We start from the raw sequence: 22,608 nt of genomic DNA, 5'->3' as shown, positions 1-22,608 counted from the left end.
GGAGGATTAAATGCTAATTTTTGACTTTGCACAGGTGAGAAACAGAAGTTCTGGAAATACTAAGTGATTACGCCTTTGACTTTGTCCAAATTCACCTGTATGTTTGACTACCTTTAGGAATCCATTTTTCAAGATTGGGAGTCTGATAGAACTTGTTACAGATTCTCTGCAAACTGAGCTTCCTTTACAAAGAAGATGGTAGAGACAGAGTTTTCACTTTCATATTCAGGAGATTTGTTCAGATCCAGAGCTCCAGAACTTGGTGGTTTCAAGTTAAGGATGGTCACAAGGAGCATAAAGCAGTGCTAGGAATTTATCCAAGTGTAAGGATCAATATAGTAACATAGGCAGGGAATAGGAAGGAAAACGGGAGAGAGGAAAACCCCAAACAGGAAGGTTTCCTGTAAATATTACATTAATTCTAATATTCTGTATTTTCCAAGCAGAGGTTTAGAGTGACAAAAATGGAATTTTCAAACATGAACTAGTATTGTTATTAAGGTTGAGAAATTACTGATTTACAAATATGCAGTGTGTTCTGAGTGCCAAAAAAAAGATACCAAGGCTAGTTCAGACATACTAATACATTTTCTAAAATACCAAATAATTTTCAATCCGCTCCTCTTGAGTTTGATTCTGGACTCAGGTTTCAAGTACCTGGCATCAAAAATGTTTTGCCATTTTTTACAATAAAGGATCAAAAGATGTGATCAACTTAGAAGCACAGGCCTGTTATAAAATGTGAAGCAAAGAGAGTTCACACTTTTCAGTGTGATATTTAAATTTGATTTATCAAATAGAAAAAATAGAAAAAATTTTCATTGTAGATCCTAATTTATTTAACTACACAAAAATATATCTGCTAACATTAGATGTAATAACTGAAGACTAAAATACTTTTTCACCAAATAAGAATGGCCAGCTATTTCTAAATGTGCTAAAATAGCCTAGCAGTGAATATAGCTTATGAACAGAGAAATTATTGGACCAATAATACTGAATAAGATGTGACATTTAATTCTGCACAACCTGATACTTATTAAATACTTCAGAAGGTAAGTTTGGTTTATTGATTACTTGCTTGCTTTTTTTCCTAATAGATGATAAGACATTATAATAGGATGAAGGAAATAGGAAATATCTTCTTTGACTGCTTTGTTATACTTGGAAAATTATATTGTTTTCCATGTTACTATATCTCTCATCATTGTCTCCTGGTTTATCCAACTACTTTATACACTTTCATAGTAAGAATTTTAATTTATTATCTTTCTTTCTTTTTTATTTTTAGTTTTGTTTTTCCTACAGAATCTATGACTTTGAGGAATTGATCTCAACATGAACTCATGGGAACTACCGATTTTTGCAATAATTTTTCCAGTGACAGTTTTGTGATATATTGTTGATAAATTAATGACAAATTGCATTTGAGATTATAAAAAGACCCTGACAACAGTGAGTGTTGCACAAAACCCTACCCACAGGGTACATGGCTGATGACATAGACTTACAAAAAATTACCTTTGGGAGAAAGCAAAACAGAGAGGAAGGGAAGGGAAGGGAAGGGAAGTCCCAGAAGTTGGCTGCAGAGTGGCAGCGCTGTATTCAGAGGAGCATCCTCCTCTCAGTGTTCTCTCCAGTGCACTGAGTGCTAACAATTAAGATGTCTCTGCTGACAGAGCTTGTTCCCATTTATGATGCTGTTAGTGCTGAATGGATGTTCCTAATCAGGTGCAGGTGTCTCCAGCTATGGCAGCCGTGCCCCATGAGAACCCACCACGGCAGTGATATCTGGGATTGCAGGTGTGAGGCAATGAACAGAACAACTGTGTGACAGCAGCATGAAACCACAAGGAAATACACTGCCCAAGAGCCACTCAAAACTGCCTCGGTTACTGAGGAAAGGATTCACGTATTGCAATGGAAAAAGAGGCTGTAAAGTTGCAGGAGAAAGGCCTTTAACATCACAAAGATTAGGGTATTTTGAGCAGTGTTCAACAAGAGAAAGAAGAGGATTTCATTGTAGACAGCTGAGGCACGTCAAGAATTAAAAGTGTTTTATTATCCAGTGATTCAATGATACAGAATTTCAACAGTGCACCTGGGAGATACCACCTGAGTTATTATTTACCTTGGCTACATTTGCATTCAAAAGAAAGGAATGTGCATTTCTGTAATGCACTTGTCTCACCCTAAAGTAGACACTGAAATTGACAGGATGAGTTCTATCCTGAATATACAGGGTTTTTTTATTTTCATTTCAGATGCAGTCTTCTCTACTCAGATGCATGAAGAATATTCTGAGCTTTGGAGAATAATAGGAGAACTCTCTCATCTCTACACCCACCATGACTGAGGCAGCTGCCCAAACAGAGCCCTGTTGGGACCACGCTGCCATCCCAGGGCCAGCTGCAGGCTGGGCCCTGCTCCTGTGGCAGCACAGCTGCAGCAGTGAGAATGGCTGTGGGATGGAGCTCAGGGAGGGAAACTCCTCTGCTCCATGACAGAACTTGGGGAGAGATGAGTAGGTTGAGGATTAAGAGATAGGAGGCAATTGTGACAAGCTCCTGCCTTGGACAGCAGGCACATCTCCACTTTTCCTGGTACAGCAAGGACAAGACTCTGCAAGTAGGACCAAACAAAGATGTGCAAGGTGTTTCTTACAGCTTGGAAGTGACCCCAAGGTTAAGTTGGCCACTTCCATAATGAAATAAAGATGGGTCATTGCCTAAGGAGATTCCTTCTGAGGAGAACAGAAGACCCAAAATACCGACTGAACCCAATTCTTGACAATGCCTTTGTCCCTGGCAGGGCCCTTGGATTAATATCCATTAGTGCTTTCCATGCAGACAGCAATAAAGTTGCAATAAACAGTCTCAGGGCATTCAAGAGAGTCTTCAGGGCCCTTGGAGGTTAAGGGATCAAGGATGAAAAGTGTTCTCCTCTATCCTTCCAGGATGGAGAAATGATAAATGAAGAAACAAAAAGAAGCAGCTGATCAGTTGCTTCCTGACAGGTGTCACTGGCAGAATTTAGGGGTTTTGAACAGATTAATCCACTCAACACCCGTGGGAATGGCAATATTACAATACAGGGAGGACTACAGGGTGACACATCTGGTAACTGCCATGAGCAGTGCAAGTGTAATGCAGCTTCACAAATATTTACTGAGGAAGTAAAAATTATTTATGTCAGAATGAAATCTCAGATACAATACTTCTGGAAAATGTGTGTAAATTATTTTCAGTGTGTTTAATAAATACTAATTGAAATGCAGGGAAAAATACTCCAAGGGTAATCAAGTGAAGGAAGAGCCTGTATTCCATGACTAAATGAGAATATTTTGGCTTGATTACCCTTGTATAACAAAAGCTAAGAAGGGATGTGATTGCCATCTATAAATGCAGGCTATAGGAGAGGATGTGTGGGAGTGCATGGGAAGACAGGGAAGACAGAGCTGTGGATGAAACACAACCTTGGCACAATGGCAAATGAAAACAGTGTGTTTGGAAACCAGAAGCAAATGCCCAAATCTTGGGGCAGCCACACTGGGGAACAGGCTTTCAGGAAGGATTACAGAGACAAGAAAATTTCTTTTCCAAAATGCCATTATGTACTGAGACTTCATGGAACACTGCACTGGCCTCAGTGCTGCAGACAGACCCTTCCAGTCCACAACTCCTTGATTCTTATGACAGATAAAAAAAAGATTTTTATAGCGATGGCTAATGAGATTTCACAGAAATTACTAATGAATGAAGGGTTGAGCAATGGATCCCCATAGTAACAGAACAGCTCTTAGGAAAGATGTATCTGGTGGGAGTTAATGAACTAATTTCTGATGTTATCCTTCAAATTACTTAGGGACATAATACTTTTAAAGTATTTTAAGGGAAGTTGTTAAATTTATTTTGCATTGGATTATCTGTCTCAATTTCTACCTGGAACTGGAATGTAATTTTTTAATTTATTTAATCAGATTTTGTTGACAAGGATGAAAAAAAAGTTTCAATGATTTTGTTTGAATGTTTTTCTCTTTATTTAAAATTACTCTTCAAGACTTCAGTAGTTAAAATACAACATTTGCATTTCTATGTTATATTGTTTCCTCTGTGTATAACTTGCTCATGCACCATGATAGTATTTTAACCAGTCTGTTCCATTTTATTTTGACATTTGGGTTATTGAGGAGATCTCTTTGTTACTACCAATTGACACAGCTTACATTCTGTTCTTTTCAGATCACTATGGTTCTTGACATTGACAGGAATTAAAGGAAATGGGAATCTCAGGTCTGGTTAGAACATAATCACTTAGGATATAAATTATGTCACTACAGAATAGTATCTCAAAATCTTCCAGCTAAACCGCAGTTCAGATTATAAAGTAAATAAATTCAAATATTAGGCTTTTTAGATGAGAAGTCAGAGACTCAGGTAATATCACAACTTGGTTTTGGCTGGGATAGAGTTAATTTCTTCCGAGTAGCTGAAAAAGTTCTGTGTTTTGGATTTAGGAAAAAAAATAACGTTGAGCTCACTCTGCTGTTTTGGTTGTTGCTGAGCAGTGCTTACACTCAGTCAAGGACTTTCCAGCTCCCCATGCTGCCCTGCTAGAGAGGAGCTGGGGAGGCACCAGAAGCTGGGAGGGGGCTGAGCCTGGACAGGTGACCCCAGTGGCCAAAGGAGTCATTCCCTCCCATCCCACCTCATGCTGAACATTAATTAATGTGAGGCTGAGCTGGCCACAGGAGTGGCAGCCCTGCCCAGGGAGGGGCTGAGCATTGGACAGCAGGGATGAGAAATTGCACCGTGAATCACTCAAATCCTGCTGGTGTTTTATGGAGTTCTGGTACTGAATAGCAAACCCTGTTTGGGGTGACAAACCCTCTTATCTTAGTATGGGAAATACTTGTAGGGAAGCAGTGATGTTTCTGTTAGTACACAGTTGCATCCACACATTGTAATTTTCATAAATAAAGTATTTCTAATATAGGCAAGTTGTCCTGCCTGGAATATAGCTGGGATAATAAGCCAATAAAAAAAAAAAAAAAAAAGAAAAAAATCAGTTCGCGATTACATTTGAAATGCCATGTTAAAAAAACTTACTAATATATAAACACTCATATGGAATCTTTACCTAAAGCGAAATATCCTGGAAATGTACTTTTACTGGTAATTTTAAAGATTAAACACTTCTTATTTGAGGTTGCAACATCAAACTGTCAATTCTTCATGACAAAAAATTTGAATTTATTTCAATTCTCTTTGCCTGTTTCCTAAAGAGTGCTTCTGAATATCTTTTGCTAGCATATCTGATAATTATTCCATATTTATAAGTAATTTTTTTTGTGTAGTAGAAGTAAAATTATATAAGGGTAAGGACTATATATATATGCAATAATATATATTATATAAAAGCCACCTCCCTTTTGTTGAAGGATTTAATATTTGTAGTTTATTCTTCATATCACAGTATCATCCATGCAGTTAATTTTCAGAGTATGAACTCAGCTTCTGCAAATATAGATTAAAGATGAAATTAAGTGTCAAGTTTTCTAGGTTCCTGTACTAATTATGAAAGGAAAGCAAATAATAAAATATAAACATATTTCTTCTAGTTTTGTCTTCTGGCTTTTTGTATCAGAACCCTTTACAGGCATCTAACAGATCGTCCACACCTGTTGGTTCATCAGCACCTACAGATAATATTCAGGTAGAGAACTTCCATCAGAGCAGATCCTGAAACTTGTAACTGGGATATGACAGATGAGATGAGGAATGAGGTTTTAAAATGCCTTGAATTCTAGTTTCTTTAGATTCTCTTTCTAAAACTAGGAATTTCAACATCTCGATGATACCCTTTCATCTTTTCAGCACAGTTTTGCTGGATATTTTCAGTGTGACAAAACAGCCCAAAGTCTGCCTTCCAAAAGTCCAGGGCAGCAGTTCAGCTGACCCCTTCTCACTTCTGCAAGATGCAACAACTCCATCCTTTCATGCTGTGTCCAAGACAGGCTCCAACTACCACACCACCTGCCTTTTCCCTTCTTCCCAGAGCTCTGCCATGGAGCAGAAGAGTTTCCTTTCCCGGGCACAGACCCACACCCTGCAGTCTGAAGCTGGCACCAGTGTGCTCCCACCAGAGTTCTTTTTGTTCTTTCTTTTTTGTTGCTTTTTTTTTATCAAATTATTTTTCTACTCGGAGCTTTTATGGCCACTTTTACATCTTGGATAAACAAGAGTCCTTCTTTATATTCTTCCCTTGCTTTTCAGTGGTCTTTGTGTCTAAAATAATTTATAGAATCCTCTCAAGCTTGTTCAAGATTAAATTTCCTACCTGAATAAAAATGGGACCTTAAAGTACCTCTTTTTTCACTCCTTTCTGTTTCTTCCATCATCAGCTAAACTGAATTGCAGCCAAAAACTTCCATTATAGCATTTTCCAAAGTAAATACCTAAAGATCTTTTTGGCATCAAGGATGTGTTTGCAATTTGTTTATTTTTCTTCCAAGGAACTATAACTGGCAAGAAAAGCATTTTCATTCCTTTTTAACAATTTTCTACTTGCATACATAACGAAAAAGAAGAATTGTGCAATGTATTGTACAGTCTTATCATTACAATTATGATACAGGTTTCTGTAGAGATTGTTCATGACACCTTAGTGGTAGAAATTCCTGCTTGGGCTCTCCACGTTACTGTTCATTTTCAGTGTCTGTTTATGGCTGTGCTGTTATCTCTGCACTGCCACGGCCACGCAGCTGGGACCAAACAAAGCAGTTGCCTCAGCACCATGTCTGAAATACAGTGCAATATCCCTGAGAGTGGCAAACCCATAATTTTTGGTGCTTAGGTGGTTAAAAGCCTGGAGAAAAGCCATAGAAGAGAATGAACAGATGTGTTGCTTCTCCTGACTTTGAGGCGTTTTAGTGACTTGGCCATGATCAAAACAAAGCAGTTCCAGTGGTGGAAATAAAGCAGGAAATTTGAGTTCAGATAATTTTGGGGATGAAAAGAGGCTTTTGTGGCAGCATAGGTGTGACAGGTGATGACAGGGAAGGCTGGCCCATGAAAGGGAGATTTGCCTTGTGGGATTTACATCAGAAAGATGAAGGGGCAACTCCACAGACAAACATCAGAGAGGAGCAGCAACGATGAAGGTGCTTATGATCTGGATGCTGATCTGAGCTGAAATCAGAACTGTGCAAGGGGTAGACAAGACAAATTCTGATTTAATTTTTTTTTTTTAAATAAGCGTAGTTGCTCTGACCAGATATTACATTTAGATGGATGTAAATAAGATCACAAGGTAACCTGAACTAACTTGTTACTTTTCAGGCCTCTTCATGTGAAGTCTGTTTTAGGTGAATGTTGTGTCCCCAATGTAGGCATGACTTTGGTTGTAGGCATGTAGGTTGAACTTTGGGGTTTTTTCACTCATTCCTAATTTTATTTTTTCAGTCACATACTCCTAAACAATGTAACCATATCAAAACAACTTCAGTTGTTTTTTTTCCCTCGTGTATAATGTACATATTTTCATTTTTGAGCTAATATTAAGCTTAAAAAGAAGAATTTTGGATAATAAGGTATTCATTTTCAGCAACTCATATCAGCACTGACTACATTATTCCAAAACTGGAACAGAACAGAATCCAATTTGAGCCACTTTTATGCTCCTAACAATGTCTTTGCAATGAAAGAAAACAAGATGATAAAAGATGCAAAGGCTGACAGTTCATAGATACAAATACCTGAATCTGTTTGACCAAAACATGTGTCTGAGAAAGGCATTTGTTCTTGATGTATGAGATGAATATTCCTGACCCCAGGAAATTGAGGGATGGGAATCAGATGGTTATGATTAATGATATGTGAACTATTTTACAAGTAAACCTAGAGCAGTGGAAATTGCTTTCCTTGCAGATGGGCTGGGAGACTTTATGACAAATCATTTTCTTTTTTGCCTTTCTGTGAAGTCTTGCATATTTCTTTATCAGAATGAAAAATATACCAAAAAACCAAACAAAACTCAACTCTGCTGTTTTTTTCCTAGTCCCAATCTAATTTTTTTTCTTTATTTTTGGAAAAGCAAAATTGTGTGACTCATCACAGAGGGAAACAAATTAAATTAAAATTAAATTTGATGCTTGACATAATTCCACTTTCTCCACTTTAATGATAGCATAAAACAATCAGAAAGAGGCTCTAAAAGTAGGAAATAAACCACTATATGGAATATATTTGAAGTTTGCATGTTCTTATGAAGTCTTTCTTTCTTAAAAAAGAGCATTTTGCCATTGATAGACGAGGATCCTCAGGAGGGTGACTGAATGGGAAGTTGTGTAAATACTTTCAGATATCTGAACCTCCAAACATTTGATTAGTGATGATTCATGCAAAGAAAAAATGCTTCTTCATCTTCTACTGCTACAAAACATGCCTCTAGAACTCAAATTCCAGAAAAAACATCCCACCCCTCCTTCTTAATTACCTGGTTCTTTCTTTAGAAAAAAAAAGAGATTCTCAAGACAATAAACAAGCCAGAACAGAGCACCTGGTGCAGTGAAAAGATGAGAACAATTTAGAGTGTTTTCTACAGATCTCCAGAGTGATATTTTTATACTGTGTGAATTTGTTGTAGAAATACTGTTTCTGTTAAAAGCAAATATTTGTGTTTGCCTCAAATATTTGTTCAGTGTGTAATCATATACCTCCCTCATTGTCTGTGTTATATTTTTACAGTTGAAAAGAGCAGTGGGAAATGACTACTGATTTGTTGCACAATTTCATCTTGCATTTCTACTTCATCATATTTATATAATACATAACCTGTGTGTGTATTCCTTCTTGGGACATTGTAGGACTCCTACATCAGTTTTCTCTTTCAACCCCAGAGCAAAATTCATCAGAATATTAAGCAAAAAACTCAGACTTTCAAGTAGATTAATTTTCAAAGGACGTCTGTAGAGAATACTTACATAAAAAATGAAGGTCATGTTTTCAGGTGGTTCAAATCACAGGAGGTCTATTTAATGTTGCAGCTGTATTAATTTTGAGTAGCTGGGAATTTTAGAAACATAGACTCTTGCCTATAGAACACCAGTAATGTTTATTTCCACTGAACCAAAGCTGGTCCTGATACTGTGAGACGGCTTCCAGTGGAAACTGCAAATTTCTGAATTACTCAAGGATATTGTCTGTCTGCCTGGCTTATTCCAGCAGGACTGTTCTAAAGTAAATTGGGTGAAAATTCACAATGAGTTTGGTGTGCAAAGCCCTATAAACTCTTCACAAAACTCTTGTAAATCCAGACAGTTCCTTCACCAGTGGTCAAAAAGGAGCAGTCACTGGCATGGCTTATCTTCCTACTCTTGCCTCATGTACATGAATGTGACACTGAAAAGAAGTGGGAATAATGACATAAACAGACCATAGGTGCTGTATGAGCATGTCCAACATTTTGTCAATCACCACTAACTTCCACACCGAGTTTTTTATTTAAATTAACAGATATTTCACAGAGGGCTGAAGTTGCTGTACAGAGTGGGAATTCGATTTTCAGAGGTTCTGATCTTCTGCTCAGTAATTTGGGGCATGCAGTGCCTCTAACGACTTTTATTTTAAATTATTTTCTCATGATTGCAAATGCTACAGCAGATAACAGAATAATGAACTTACAATCCCTCAGATCCTGTGAGTACAGAACTCCATTTGCTCTTAGTGAAGTACAATTTTTCTTGTTCACATGATGGAAGAATTCAAATGATGGTGTGGGAAGAGAAAGAGAAAGAAATATATTAATCAAGATAATAATAATAAGAGTAAGAATCCAGGAACTTTAGGAAGTGATGGTCCTTGACATTTTCAATGTGTTTACTTCTAAGCAACAGAGTTTTGTTTTTTCTCAGGAGGTGCAGAAGAACAGAGCAATAACTTTACTGGGTCAAATTCTGTTGGGGATAATATTTGCCTCTTCCACAGCTGCAAGTAAATGCATCAATTATCTAAAGTGTTTTAATGGACTCAGTCAAAACGGAGTGCAGTTGGTAATAACAATAAAGCCAAAAGCTTTCTGCCTAGTTAATGTCTAGGCAGATACATTAGGCTGCTGAAGAACAAGTGAGAGAAGGAAAAGCAAAAACTTAAACATCTAGCATCCTCAAACAATATGCTTATTGCTTATTAATTATAATGAAATGGTACTACTGATTATTTTATTAGGAAACATTAGGAATGAAATTTTCATAAACAGAAGCTTTAGAATAAATCCCTTAGCTACAAACTTTTCTATACCTGAAAATAATTTAAAAAAAAATGTTCTTTCAGGGCTGAAAAATATGGCAATCTTCTCAAAAAAAAAGGAGTATTTCAAATATGTCCTCTGTCTATATCATCATTTCAGTATATGTAGCTTCTTGTTCAGCAATATGAGCTGATGCTTCTGGAGCATACAAGATATAAAATTCAATGAGATTCTAAATTCAAATTATTGTTTTTTATTCAAGACATAGTGCTATCGGTAGTGGGGGCTCCCTGAGTGAATTTGATAGCAGCTCAATTATGATTGCTATAGAGAGGCTTTGTTGCATGTTAATTTCCTTATAGAATCAGCTATGAAATTAAGATTTTTTTTTTCTTTTTTCTTCTCCTTCACTCTGACCTTCACCTCTGGGTATTTTTTTGGGAAACCAAAAAATAACTTTTTATTCTTTGGTCACTTCTGTAATTTTCTTTTAACTATAGTGGAACATGCATTTCATTGGAAAAGGTAAAAAAGAAGCCAAGAAAGGGTAGAAAATAAGATAAAATAAGATAAAAAAAAGTTTTGATTTTCTGGACAACAGAAGAATAATATTATTGCATACAAATTATTTCTTTATGAAAAGAAAAAAAAAAAAAAAGATGTAGAGAGACAATTCTTTCCCAACTGCCCTTAATAATGATGAACCATTCTGTTTATCAGTCTTAAAAAAACAGCACAAATACCTCAGCATTTAGGGGCCTTGTATTATTAACCTTCCCCAGAAGACCTGTTCTATAAAGGAGACTTAAGAGAATACGACCTTTTGCCAAAGAGATAAGGAACTGATACTCTGACAGTAAATATAATATGAAGACATAAACAGAAAATGAATTAGAGATTAGCTAAACTAAGAAAGAGATCAAATATTTTGATTAAATTGGAAACAGGCAAAGAGTTTCCAAATTCAGCTGCTGGAAATGATTAGAATTTGTTATTTAATTTTCTTTGCTGGAGGATCCAATCAAACTTGATATATTTTCATATTCATGGTATGATTTGGAAGTAATCAATGTCATGTTTATGCAAATATAGCCCAATTAATATGATTTCTCCAAACAGAGATTAAAAAAAGCTACTAATGAGGTTTGCATTTCCTGTATCTAATATAAACATCTATGTGAATTCCAAACAAAATGCAGAAGCAGGCCTTCCATATTTAAGAGAAGAGTTTTAGGAGCCCTAAAATGAGCAATACATTGAAAACTGTGGGCAAGAGCTGGAATAGGAAACACATGATATATAGCCCTGTAGGGATTTTGATTTCAGGAGAGGCAGGTCTGTTCATGCCTTTGAAATCAGTCTTCAAAGTAGATGTCTACAAGTGTTCCCTGGGAGAACCATGTTAACTCCTGAAAATGCAAACACAGAAAGTAGAGTTGCTGGTGTTGATAACTGCTAAACAGAGGGGAAATCAGATTCTCCCTAAACTGGGCACTCTTTCAATAGCTGCCTATTAAACAATATATATTTTTTTTTGTGATGGATTTAAGAGACATAAGCCATTTCTAACTGCTGCTTGCTTTATTTCTAATCAGTACCAAATGTGCCTGCCTGGCTAAAAACAGTCAGGTCATTTTACACAGCTTTGATTAACCCTTGAGCATTGCATTTTATTGTGTCATTTAAAGATTAGAATCCTGTGGACACACAAAAGCAGTTCCTTTTGGATATTGAGACAAATTTGTATCTAATTGAAGGATCTAAAAGGGGTATAGGATGGGCTACCGATCACAGTGAAGATTTCTTGTAAAATTAACTTTTGGGACCAAATTACTTCAAAAAGATCAGCTTCATGCTGTTTTTTAAGATAGAAAACTAACATTTACAAACATATAATTCTTGGTTGCTAAGTTCATTTCTGGATCTTCATCTAATCTATTTTGATAAACTGGCTCTAACAGAAAGAAAGCTTCTGTTTTGTTTTCTAAACACTCCCTGTCCTCTGGAATTTCTTCCACTTATTGAGAACAACTGCACAATTTCAGAACATCAAAACACACGTTCAGTGGGTGACTCAATTGTGCTCTATTCACAGTCCTTTAAAAGCTTTAAATGTAGCAGTCCAGGAGGAGTTATTCATCAAGTACATTTTATTTTTAAATTGCATGTTATCTGTGTTGTACATATTAGTATAAGGAAATAAATTTTCAGCTTGATGTACTAAGAGCACTTTTCTAGAATGATGTTTACTCAGGTTAGTCTAAATTCAGTACAAACAATTTTTGCATGCTATTGAAGAAAAAACCACAGTATCATTATTAGGTAAAAGTAGGCTGAGAAAAGAATGCCAAACAACAGGTGCTAAAAAATTCTTTATTTTTTCCTATACTTACAAATATTGCTCTGTACCTACCACATTAAATTCTAATGAGCTACTGACAATTGCTCCCAAGCAATTAGAATTATACAATTATTTGGTTTAAAGAGCACCTAGTTCTACCCCCACTGCCATGGGCAGGAATGCTATCCAGTAAATCATGTTTCCCCAGGTTTTTTTTTTTTGTGCAGCCCATGGCATATTTGGCTTTCTGGGCTGCAGGTGCAAACTGCCAGATCATGTCCAGCTTTTCATCCACCAACACCTCAAGTCATTCTCTTCAGGGCTGCTCTCAATCCATGCTCTGCCCCTCTGTGCTTGGAGCTGCTCTGGCCAGGGTGCAGGACCTTGCCCTTGGCCTCGCTGAACTCCACAAGGCTCACACAGCCCCAGCTTCCCAGCCTGCCCAGTTCCCTCTGGATGCAATCCCTGTCCTCCAGAGCATCAACTGCACCACACAGCTCAGTGCCGTCCATGAAACTGCTGAGGATGCACTCAATCCCACTGTCCATGTCATCAAAAAAATGTTAAACAGCATTGCTTGTCCTTGAATGTGTCACTCTCTTACCCATGGCATTTAATTTAAATAATTGCCTCTATAGCCAACACAACAGCCCCATGTGTTGGATATACCACAGTTTTGGTGGAAAGAATGGTAGTGTAAGGACATTTATGTTCACAAATCCCTGGATCAAGAGCTGGGAACTCAACAGAGCTCTTTTGACTAAGTACTTCATACAACTTAGCCCAAAATTTCAGAAGTTACGGTGGAATTTATCACACATAGCTCTGAGGTTTTCAGTATCTGCACATTTGTTGGAGTATGTCTTAAAATCCTTATGTCAAATTGGTGAAGCAAATTTCATGAGGTGGTTATCTCTATATTAAATATTTACTGGTGAATAAGGTTAAAAATATTGATGGAAATTTCTTGCCCTGGGTAAAGGTCTGAGGCCCAGAGGCAGGTTGTTTATCTGCAGATTCTATCTCACTAATCAGTGTTGGGTAGTTCTTTCTAACGAACATGGAAAGCTGTTGCAGTAGAAGTGCATAATGAAATTATGTCACATAGGAATAGGAAAAGATGAATTTTATACTTCTGAATGTAAGTATTTGAGTTTTTCTAATTTGTTTGGTAGGTTTCCTTCCAAATGAATTCCCTAAGGTAACAGCAGGAATCTCCACCTGAATCTTTTACTTACCATGTCAATTTGAAACCTAGATTCAGTGTTTTAATCATTTCAGAATTTTTCAGTATTTTTTACATTCTCAAAGAACACTGAAAAGATTATAAAGATTCAAATAGGGATGGAGAATCCATTTAAACCTTATTTTATTTGCAATCTCCATGGAGTTACCATAAATTCCAGATGATCTCTTTTGAGCCAGTGTGGGGATTCTGCGGTTGTCAAAAGTGTTGAATTACCTTTTTTTATTTTCTTGTTTTGGACATTAATTTTCCCTCTGTCTTATATTTTCAGCATACACTATTTATAAAACAAAAGTCTTTCAACTTGAAAATGTACAATACTGAACTCACAGAAATGAAGACATGTCCAGCAACTCTGTATTTCTCCCTGCAAACTAATTCAGCAGATGTTCTTCTTTTTCTTAGTTTGAACAGTTCTTGGGAGTAAACAAGAAAGGAACTGTCCTATTTAAATCTTTTCGTGTTGAAAATAAATCAGTTACTGTTGGCTTTTTTTTTTCCTCTTTTTTTTTTTTTCCTCCCACTTAGCAAAACACCAGAAGCAGGGATTGTTTCTAAACCAGGCAGACAAACATGACAATCAGAGAACAATATAATTTTGGGCATACAGGTATGAAACTCCACACTATTTGATGCAGGCATGACCATGTGGCACAGGCTATGCAGTCCTGTGTTCAAGAGGGGATAATACACAATGCATTCCATAAGTATAATTAATGATGAGCCTCTTGGAAAGTGTCTATACTGAAATGCCATGAGTTTCAGAGTTAATAAAATACCATCTACAAATTCCAACCTTGTTTTATGCCAAGGTCAGAATTTCCTTTAAAATTTGTACTTTTTCCCAAAATACCTGGCATAGATCTGCATCCCATCATCTTATAAGGATGAAGCAACTAAAAGAAAACAGCTGAGTGTCCTTTGCATAACAGAGAATGTCCTTTGGTTATGGCATTGCAGGAGGTGATTTTGTAACTGTACATCTTGCAAGGGAATAAGCACCAACAGGGAATTTAAAATTATCATAAATTTTATTGACTCTTGTTGTCTCATTTTCTTTGAAATGTGTTTTTAGGATGGGGACAAGGCTGAGGTGAAAACAAAAAAAAAATAAATAGTAATGTTAAAACACAGAAATACTGATGCTGAATTTACTCAACAATTCTTTTTCAGATTTCATACTGTAGAACATTACTCTTCCTCTGAAGTGGTAACAACAGAAAGTCACTCTCTGTATGCATTTTTGTAAGTGGTCTCTGTATTTATAAATAGTCTTGGATGTAGAAGTAGCTCCTGACAATCACCTAGCAGGAGAGTGGGAGATGCCAAGAAGTTTGTGTTTGGAAGTTTCCCAAGGACTGGCAGTCCTTGTGACCACGTCTCCTGTTTAATCTGCAAGAACTGACAAAATCAGCACATCAAGAGCCTGCTCAATCTGCACAGGGCCACAGCTGGGTTATGGAGCTCAGACTGCACCCAAAGGGGAGGCAGCTGTGGGTGAAGGCTATGGAGATTCATGGACAAATGTGGGAAAGAGGAGCACTGCAGGATACTTTCTAAAAGATGAACAAGCAGCTGCTGGCAAATCAGTACAATCCAGCCTTTCTGAGAGGGCAGATTCTATTGTCAAATCGTGTCTGAGATTGCTGAGATTGCACTTGAGCTGCCCTCTGAATGGATAACTGCAAATAAAAGAATGTGTGTGTGTTACTGAGCACCATGAACAAGTGGATGTGCTGTGTGACAAATTAGCTTTTATTAATAACAGCTCTATTGATACTGCCTCAGTGAAGGAAAAGCTTAGGTTCCCATATGAGGAAAAGGAAATTTACAGCAATCTCCTTCACACCAAAGAAAAGAGATAGTAGAAGTGGATGAGGCACCGTGCAGGATGACTGGAATTGGGTTCTAAATGCAAAACTCCCCAATAGTCATGTATGCAATAGTTGATGGAAAACTTCACATCAGAAAAGTCTATAGCTTAATATGTGTCACTTTGTGGGATGATCTGGGTAGAAAATCCTAAAAAGGAAAGCACAAGCAAGCTTCTTCTGGTCTGCCTTTCTCTTGGACAGGGACAAGCTAGGAATGGCAGGCACAAAAATTTTATTTATTTGCCCAGATCCAGAATAATATGCAGATTTATGAATTCCAACATAATCTACAACACCAAAAGTGTTCCCTGAATGTGAAGTTATATGTATATATGTGTACTTTGATCACAGTCTTAATCAGTCTTTCTTCTCTCCATGACTGTACTTAATTTCATCTTTTTAATCAATAGAGTTGTGGGTTGTAAATGGAATAAGGAATTTTTGTGAAGGGTAAAAAAATCCAGGACCCCTCCATCCACGAAAGTTCAGTGCTACCAATGAGATGAGAATTAAATCACAGAATTGTAGAATTGTTAAGACTGGAAAAACTCTAAAATCATTGATTCCAAGCACTATGTGAATCTTGACTGTAATTTATTACTGATGAATGCTGTCCTAAGAGCTTGGGTACTACAAACCACAGAAAACAAGCAATAAAGTAGGCATTACCATTTCAGAAGTTCTTTTCTTGGCTCTTTCTGCTATTTTGTAGGTATTATAAAATATTAGTTTTTAAAATAAACCAGAGCTTTTGACATGCTTGGTAGAAAACCAAGATACAATTCATAACTGGAGAAGCTGCTGTGCACAGTTCGATGCTTACATGACCCAGCACTGACTCAGACTCAGTCAGTAACGGAGGCTGGCAGTGTTTGGAAGATGGCAACAGGAATTCAGCGTAACAGGGTGTGCTGATGGCAGCTTACTGCAAAATTAAATGCCCTAATTAAGTGCAGTGCCTGCACTGATGTGATCCAAGAAGCACAGTTCAAAGGCACAAGCTGATCTCAACACCCAGATCTGGACTGATACAGTCACTTGGTAGTGTCATTGGTGTTTGGCTCAAGGCTGTTTGCTGTTCACTGGAAAGAATTCAACATCTGTTAGAATGATCTTGCATTTAACTAGTAGAAAAATGCCTCAGCTGCTAGAAGAATGAAACTTTTCAAAGCATGCTGTTATGAATCAGGATTGTTTCTGCACTAGCTGGGCATTTAGAGTTCTCTGGTGTGTGCATGATTGGCATCATTATCATGATTATCACTGTCTACTTGGCTCATTTATTTGAGGACATAAATCTGTGTGCTTATGCTGACTACTCACTGAGCACTCAGGAATATATCAGTGCATAAAATTTGGCCATCATTCTTATAAGGTTGAAAGACCATTTCAAAATGACTGACTTATGCCACTAAGCTATAATTAAAAAAGAAAAAAAAAAAGGCAGCTTCTTGTACTTTGAAACACCCACTGGTCAGAAGCTTCCCAAACTATGAACTACATGCTTTAGCCAATTTTTATACTGTGCCCATGTGTCTGAGGATCAACTGTGACTCAGAGGCAGGATGACTTACACAGGGCTCACTGCATGGTTTCCATGCCCAGGTGCCTGTTCCACAGCAGGAGCAGCTCTGTTGTCCATGTTGCAGACTCTGATTCACTGCATGCTACAGCTGCTGCAGCAGGAAAATCAATGCCATGTTGACTTTTGCCAGTTTATACAGTACAGACTGGAGGTGCTCCTTCACAAGCAGCTTATAAGCCCTCACAAAGAAGCAGAACCACGTGAGGAAAGGTTTGGATGCATAGTTGGGTGACCCATGTTGCTTGTGATAAGTCAAGTGTATGTTGAATAGAATTTTTTACAGGAGCATGAAGTCCAATTCTATTTTCATTCTTTTGATGCCTTGAGAGGCTACCTAGAACTAACACTACCTGGGCTAGGCAGTGTTAAAGGAATAAAGTAGCTATTTATTAAAAAGACCTTCAAAGGATATAACTTGGGCAGCACAAGAGCCTGGCTGTGGCTCCACCCAAGATAGACTCTGACTCATAAGTTTTCACACTTTTATAAGTTATCAGTTTATTCTCAAAATAAACCTAAGAAAAAAACCCACTGCCACCACTACCTGCATCAAAAACAAAGTACCACTCCCCCCACTCTTTTTCAATAATAATTATTTGCTAATTTTGTCTTTAAGATGGAAATTAATAATTCAAATTTGATATATTAGGCAATAAAGAGTTCTCAACCCATCAGTTTTTGAGGTCTACTGAAGTTGTTTGTTTGTAAAGCTCTTTGGAAAGAAGATCAGGGAAAGACAAAAAGTTATTAAATATTTACTGTAACTAGTATTCTAGATCTTGGTCTTGGTAGATTTGTGTCACAATGCCAGAAAACTGAATTCCTGCTGTATTCTTTAGTCTCTCTGGATTCTAACTAACCATGTTTTGGGAAGCAGAAGATTAATTCTTGCACAGTCTCACTTCTTACCAGCCTAGAATGAATAGGTAACTTGGCTCTTTCAGGTCCAGCACTGAAGGGATTTAGGAGGAGGAAAGTAAAAGGATTAGGTTCTTAATGGATAAAAAATACAGTGTAGACTGTTGTCATGATCTGAAGGGTTACCCACTCTGTGAGTGCATAGATTTTGTGATGATGGGTTTTTTAGGATTGCATAGTGCATGAAAACAAGGAAGCTTTTCTCCTCTAAATTGCTATAGTTTATCAGAAATTACCACAAACACAAAAAATCATCCTTAGTAAGTACAGTTAGTAAAGTAAATATCTCTTTTTCAAGCTGTCAGCAATCAATTATATACTAGCATGTCAATAATCAATTTCAGATACAATTTTTTTTTAAAATTAGGTCACCTTCATGGCTGCTTCCATCAACTGCTGCATAAAAAGTAAATGTAGCCAAGTAAGGGAACCCCCAGAACTTTTAATAAAATTTTATTTTCAAAATGGAGGTGAATAAGAAAGGTTGAAGAGAAAATTTTCTCTGAATATAAGCATCCTGTAGCTGCAGTTGATGCAGTCTTTTAAGAAACAATTAAATTGTTGATGATGCAATTTTTTTTTTTTCTGAAAATGCTGGCAGCTGACCTGTCCATCAAAATGACATAAACTGTGAGAGCAATATTTCTGACCAGCATCTCTGAAGTGGACTTCAAGGAATATTGACAGTTCAGGGGTGGTTTACCATGGTCATCCCTCCACAAAACTAATTATGTGGAGTATTTCTTCGCTGTCCTTTTTATTAAACTTAGATTTCTTTTAACACTTTTCTGTTCATAACCCTGAGGACAGCAATGCTCAAATCACCAGCACTATTCAAATACAAAATTTAAAAAGAAAATCAAGGTCAGTAAGGAAAAATAAAAATACTTAATAAAGTTTATAGCATTATCCATCATACTATCAAATATTAAGAATATTTAATCTTTCTGATTTTTACATGTTCCTGTGTGCAAAAAACAAGTTATAGATTCTGCAAACTACCCAGTCTCCTAGAATAGAAAAAATAATAATACTGGACAATCTGCTCTTGTTACTTTCTTGAAACCAAATAAGACATTGGAGGACCTGAGAGCAAAGCTACACCCAAAACTGTGCCCTCAGAGATATAATGGTAAAAGAAAAAACCAGGGAGAGTGAGGGAAAGCTTCAAAATTTTTAATCTTTTGAAGTCAAAGGAAGTTTTTTCATTCAACTTACTGCCTGTAAATACAGAAATTCAGTTTCTAAAATTTTATATTTCAACGAAAACACAAAACCAGAACCATCTATCTATTTCCCTTACTACAGACAGGGGGATTGGCAGTGTGTTCAGAATGAACACATCATTTTCCATTTGCTATATTTCCTCTACAGTTTATTTTCATATTCTTTATATGTGAGGTTTCTGAACATGAAAACTGTAGACAAAAAAAAAAAAAAGTGTATCAATTGTAAAAAAATAAAAAAAAAGATAAGACAAGGAAACACAGCAACAACTGATATATCTGTTGCTGATTGTGATGGTAGGATCTGAAAAACAGAAAACACAGTGGCCCACAGTGTTGTAAGAGATGTGCCAGGCCAGCATGATATCTAGAGGATGCAATTTTCCTGTGAAGGAAAATTAAAATGGAGAGCTCTTAATACCCCACAGTATCTTCAAGGCATTTTGCACTATCCTTTAAGCTTCCTCTCATTAATTAGTTAAACATACTCATTGTACACATACTTTGTTTTCCAAGGCAGATGTGTGCCTGCCTGAAGTTATCTATTTATGTACAGAAAAACAACCTGAAAATATCTTTCTTGCTTTCTATGAAACAATTTAGTTGGTATGAAGAAGGGAGATAAACAGTAAAAATGGAAAATTCAGGTGAGGTTAAATGGTAGTGTGATTTTGGTCAAGTAAAAGACCAGTTGGATTTTCTTGTAACAGGCTCTTGATTCAAAGAAAGAAATTTTATACATGAGAAGTAACATTTAGCTCTAGGTCAGGCACCAAACTGACAAATTTAAGGTACTGTCTTTACTCTGAGGTTTAGATGACATTTTTATCTTTTCTGACTGTTCAAATTTCTATTACTGGATTAGATGTGGTTTTGTATCCCAGAAGTTGCCTTTTGTATTCTTTAATTTCCTCTGTCTCTGAACAAAACTAAAGCTTGGTTCTCTTTAGATTCTTGCTGCACTTACATTATTTCCAAATTTACTGGTAATTCTTTGTAACTCCTCAAGTATCACAGCAAAACCTGTCAACAGAAACCTCGTAGTATTCCCAAAGTAGATATTTGCCATCTGGATTAGTCTCTGAGTGACTTCATTCAATCCCAAAGCTCAGCCTTGTTTGAACACGAGATTGAACTAAAAACTGCCTGAGATCTTTTCAACCCAAATTACTTCATAGTCACAAGGGTTCATGTATCTGTGTTCAGACACCCTTTCTAAAGGATTGAAAATAAAGTATCTGCAGGAGGAAGAAAAAAGTGTCCACAGACAATAGACTAAATATTCAGAATAAGTATTTGTTTGTGTGATGGAAACTCACATTTAGATGATGTAGCTATTGCAGGAGGGTGTGTCTAGCTATAGCCTATTTGAAATAAAATCTGCCCTGGTGTACCTGGGACACAGAACACAGAGATCTGTTCTGGCAACAGGAACTTGCCCATTTTTTTCAAGGAACTATAATTTAAAATTGACAGCACCCATATTCTATATAAAAACTTATTTATTCTTGCAACATATCTGGCATTTGCAACACACTCAACACTGATCAAAACTTTCTTTTTTGAGTATAAACCTTTTCTCAAACTCCATCCAAAAAGGGTGAAATCTTTTTGGATATGACGTGGTCATATCCTTTATAATCAGTTACCATCCCATTTTAGGCCTCCACAGGAAGTCCATTTACTTATTCTACAATATTCCTGTGGGGCGATAAGAGTATTACTTAGCTAACTTATTTTTAAAGCACATCTACCCTTTCTGTCTCCTTTGCAGCTGCATAAACAAGTTCAACAATGTCAGAAAAAGAACTAACATTTAATAATTAAAATATTTATTAGAGCAGTTAGTCCATAATTTTAATCCAACACAAATTTTGCAGTTTCAAGCACAGAAAAAGAAATTTTAGACAATCATAAGCTCTGGTAGAAGTAACAGAATATGAAAAGGATCAATATGGGCAGCTTCCTGATCAAACTGCTAAGCCACAGGGTCTGATGGCAAATACTTCTGGTGAAAGTGGAGGTATTACAGATCATTAAGCTGATTAGAGAAAATTATGAGCCACAAGATTATTTTATAGAAAAATCAACTTGAGTGTCTTTGCCATATTCTAAAGCAGCAATTCAGGGACAGACACTGATTTGTGAGACCATCTGAGTGGGCTATAGCTGCCTTCACTACTGACTTCTGTCTTTACCAGCCAGAGAGGAGGAGGAGGACTTGGCTGTCTATGGTTATGTTTTATTTGGGTCCTGTCTGTGGGTGCTGTTGAAAGCAGCACCTTGCCCGTGGCAGCCAGTGACACTGCTCATGTCAGCGTGCTCTGTGTGTGTGTTTGAGTGTCTGCCTCTGGACCTTGTGCTCAGCTCCAATCCTGGTGGGACCTGCAGAAGGGAAAGCAGCAGCTCTGCCTGGGAGAGGCCCCAGCTCCCTGGGGAACCAGGCTGGGCTCCAGCATCTGGGCAGGAGAAACCTGGGAAAGAGGAGCTGGCCACTCTTATTCCCACTGTTCCAAAGAGCTAAGCAAAACAACCAAAATATGGTGTAAATTCAAAGCTGAGTAATTAAGCTTGCTGTGGATGTTTGTCAGTCATGTGGAGTGCTGTGATGCTGGTTAAGTGTTATGAATGGAGGAATGTGGAGTTATGAGTTCACACATTCACTGTCTGGCACAGTCTTTTCCACATTGCTCAGGAATATTGACTGCACAGAACTATTTTTCAGCTCTTTTCCTCAAGTTTCTGAGAGTCATTACTCTTTTCAGATAAAAGGTTCTCTAAAATAATCTGTCATACTTGCACTCAACTGACAGAAAGGGTGGTAAGAAGCAGTAAATGTGACTGTGAAGGAAAGAAAATGGCCACTCTGATTTTTTTTTTTTTTTTTAACTTGGTACTATTTTTTCGCTTATTTTTTCCTTCTTTTATGGAAGAAAAATGAGTAATGTACATGTGAGAATTTCCAGCAATATCTGGCAATGGTGTTTTCAAATCAATTGTAGTACAACAGTCTAAGAAGAGGAAGTTGGCAAATTTTCTGCTGCATTTATGTGTGAATTAGAGCCCAAAACCCTGGGGCATGACATTAATAGGTACAGCAGAGAGATTGGTTGATCTGATTAATTCACCATAGAAATATCAGATTTGCAATGGATGATGGTGAATTTTTG

Source organism: Pyrgilauda ruficollis, unplaced genomic scaffold (genome assembly GCF_017590135.1).
Source record: "Pyrgilauda ruficollis isolate IOZ18807 unplaced genomic scaffold, ASM1759013v1 scaffold48, whole genome shotgun sequence".
Taxonomy (NCBI): Eukaryota; Metazoa; Chordata; class Aves; order Passeriformes; family Passeridae; genus Pyrgilauda; species Pyrgilauda ruficollis.
This window is presented reverse-complemented; position numbering follows the sequence as displayed.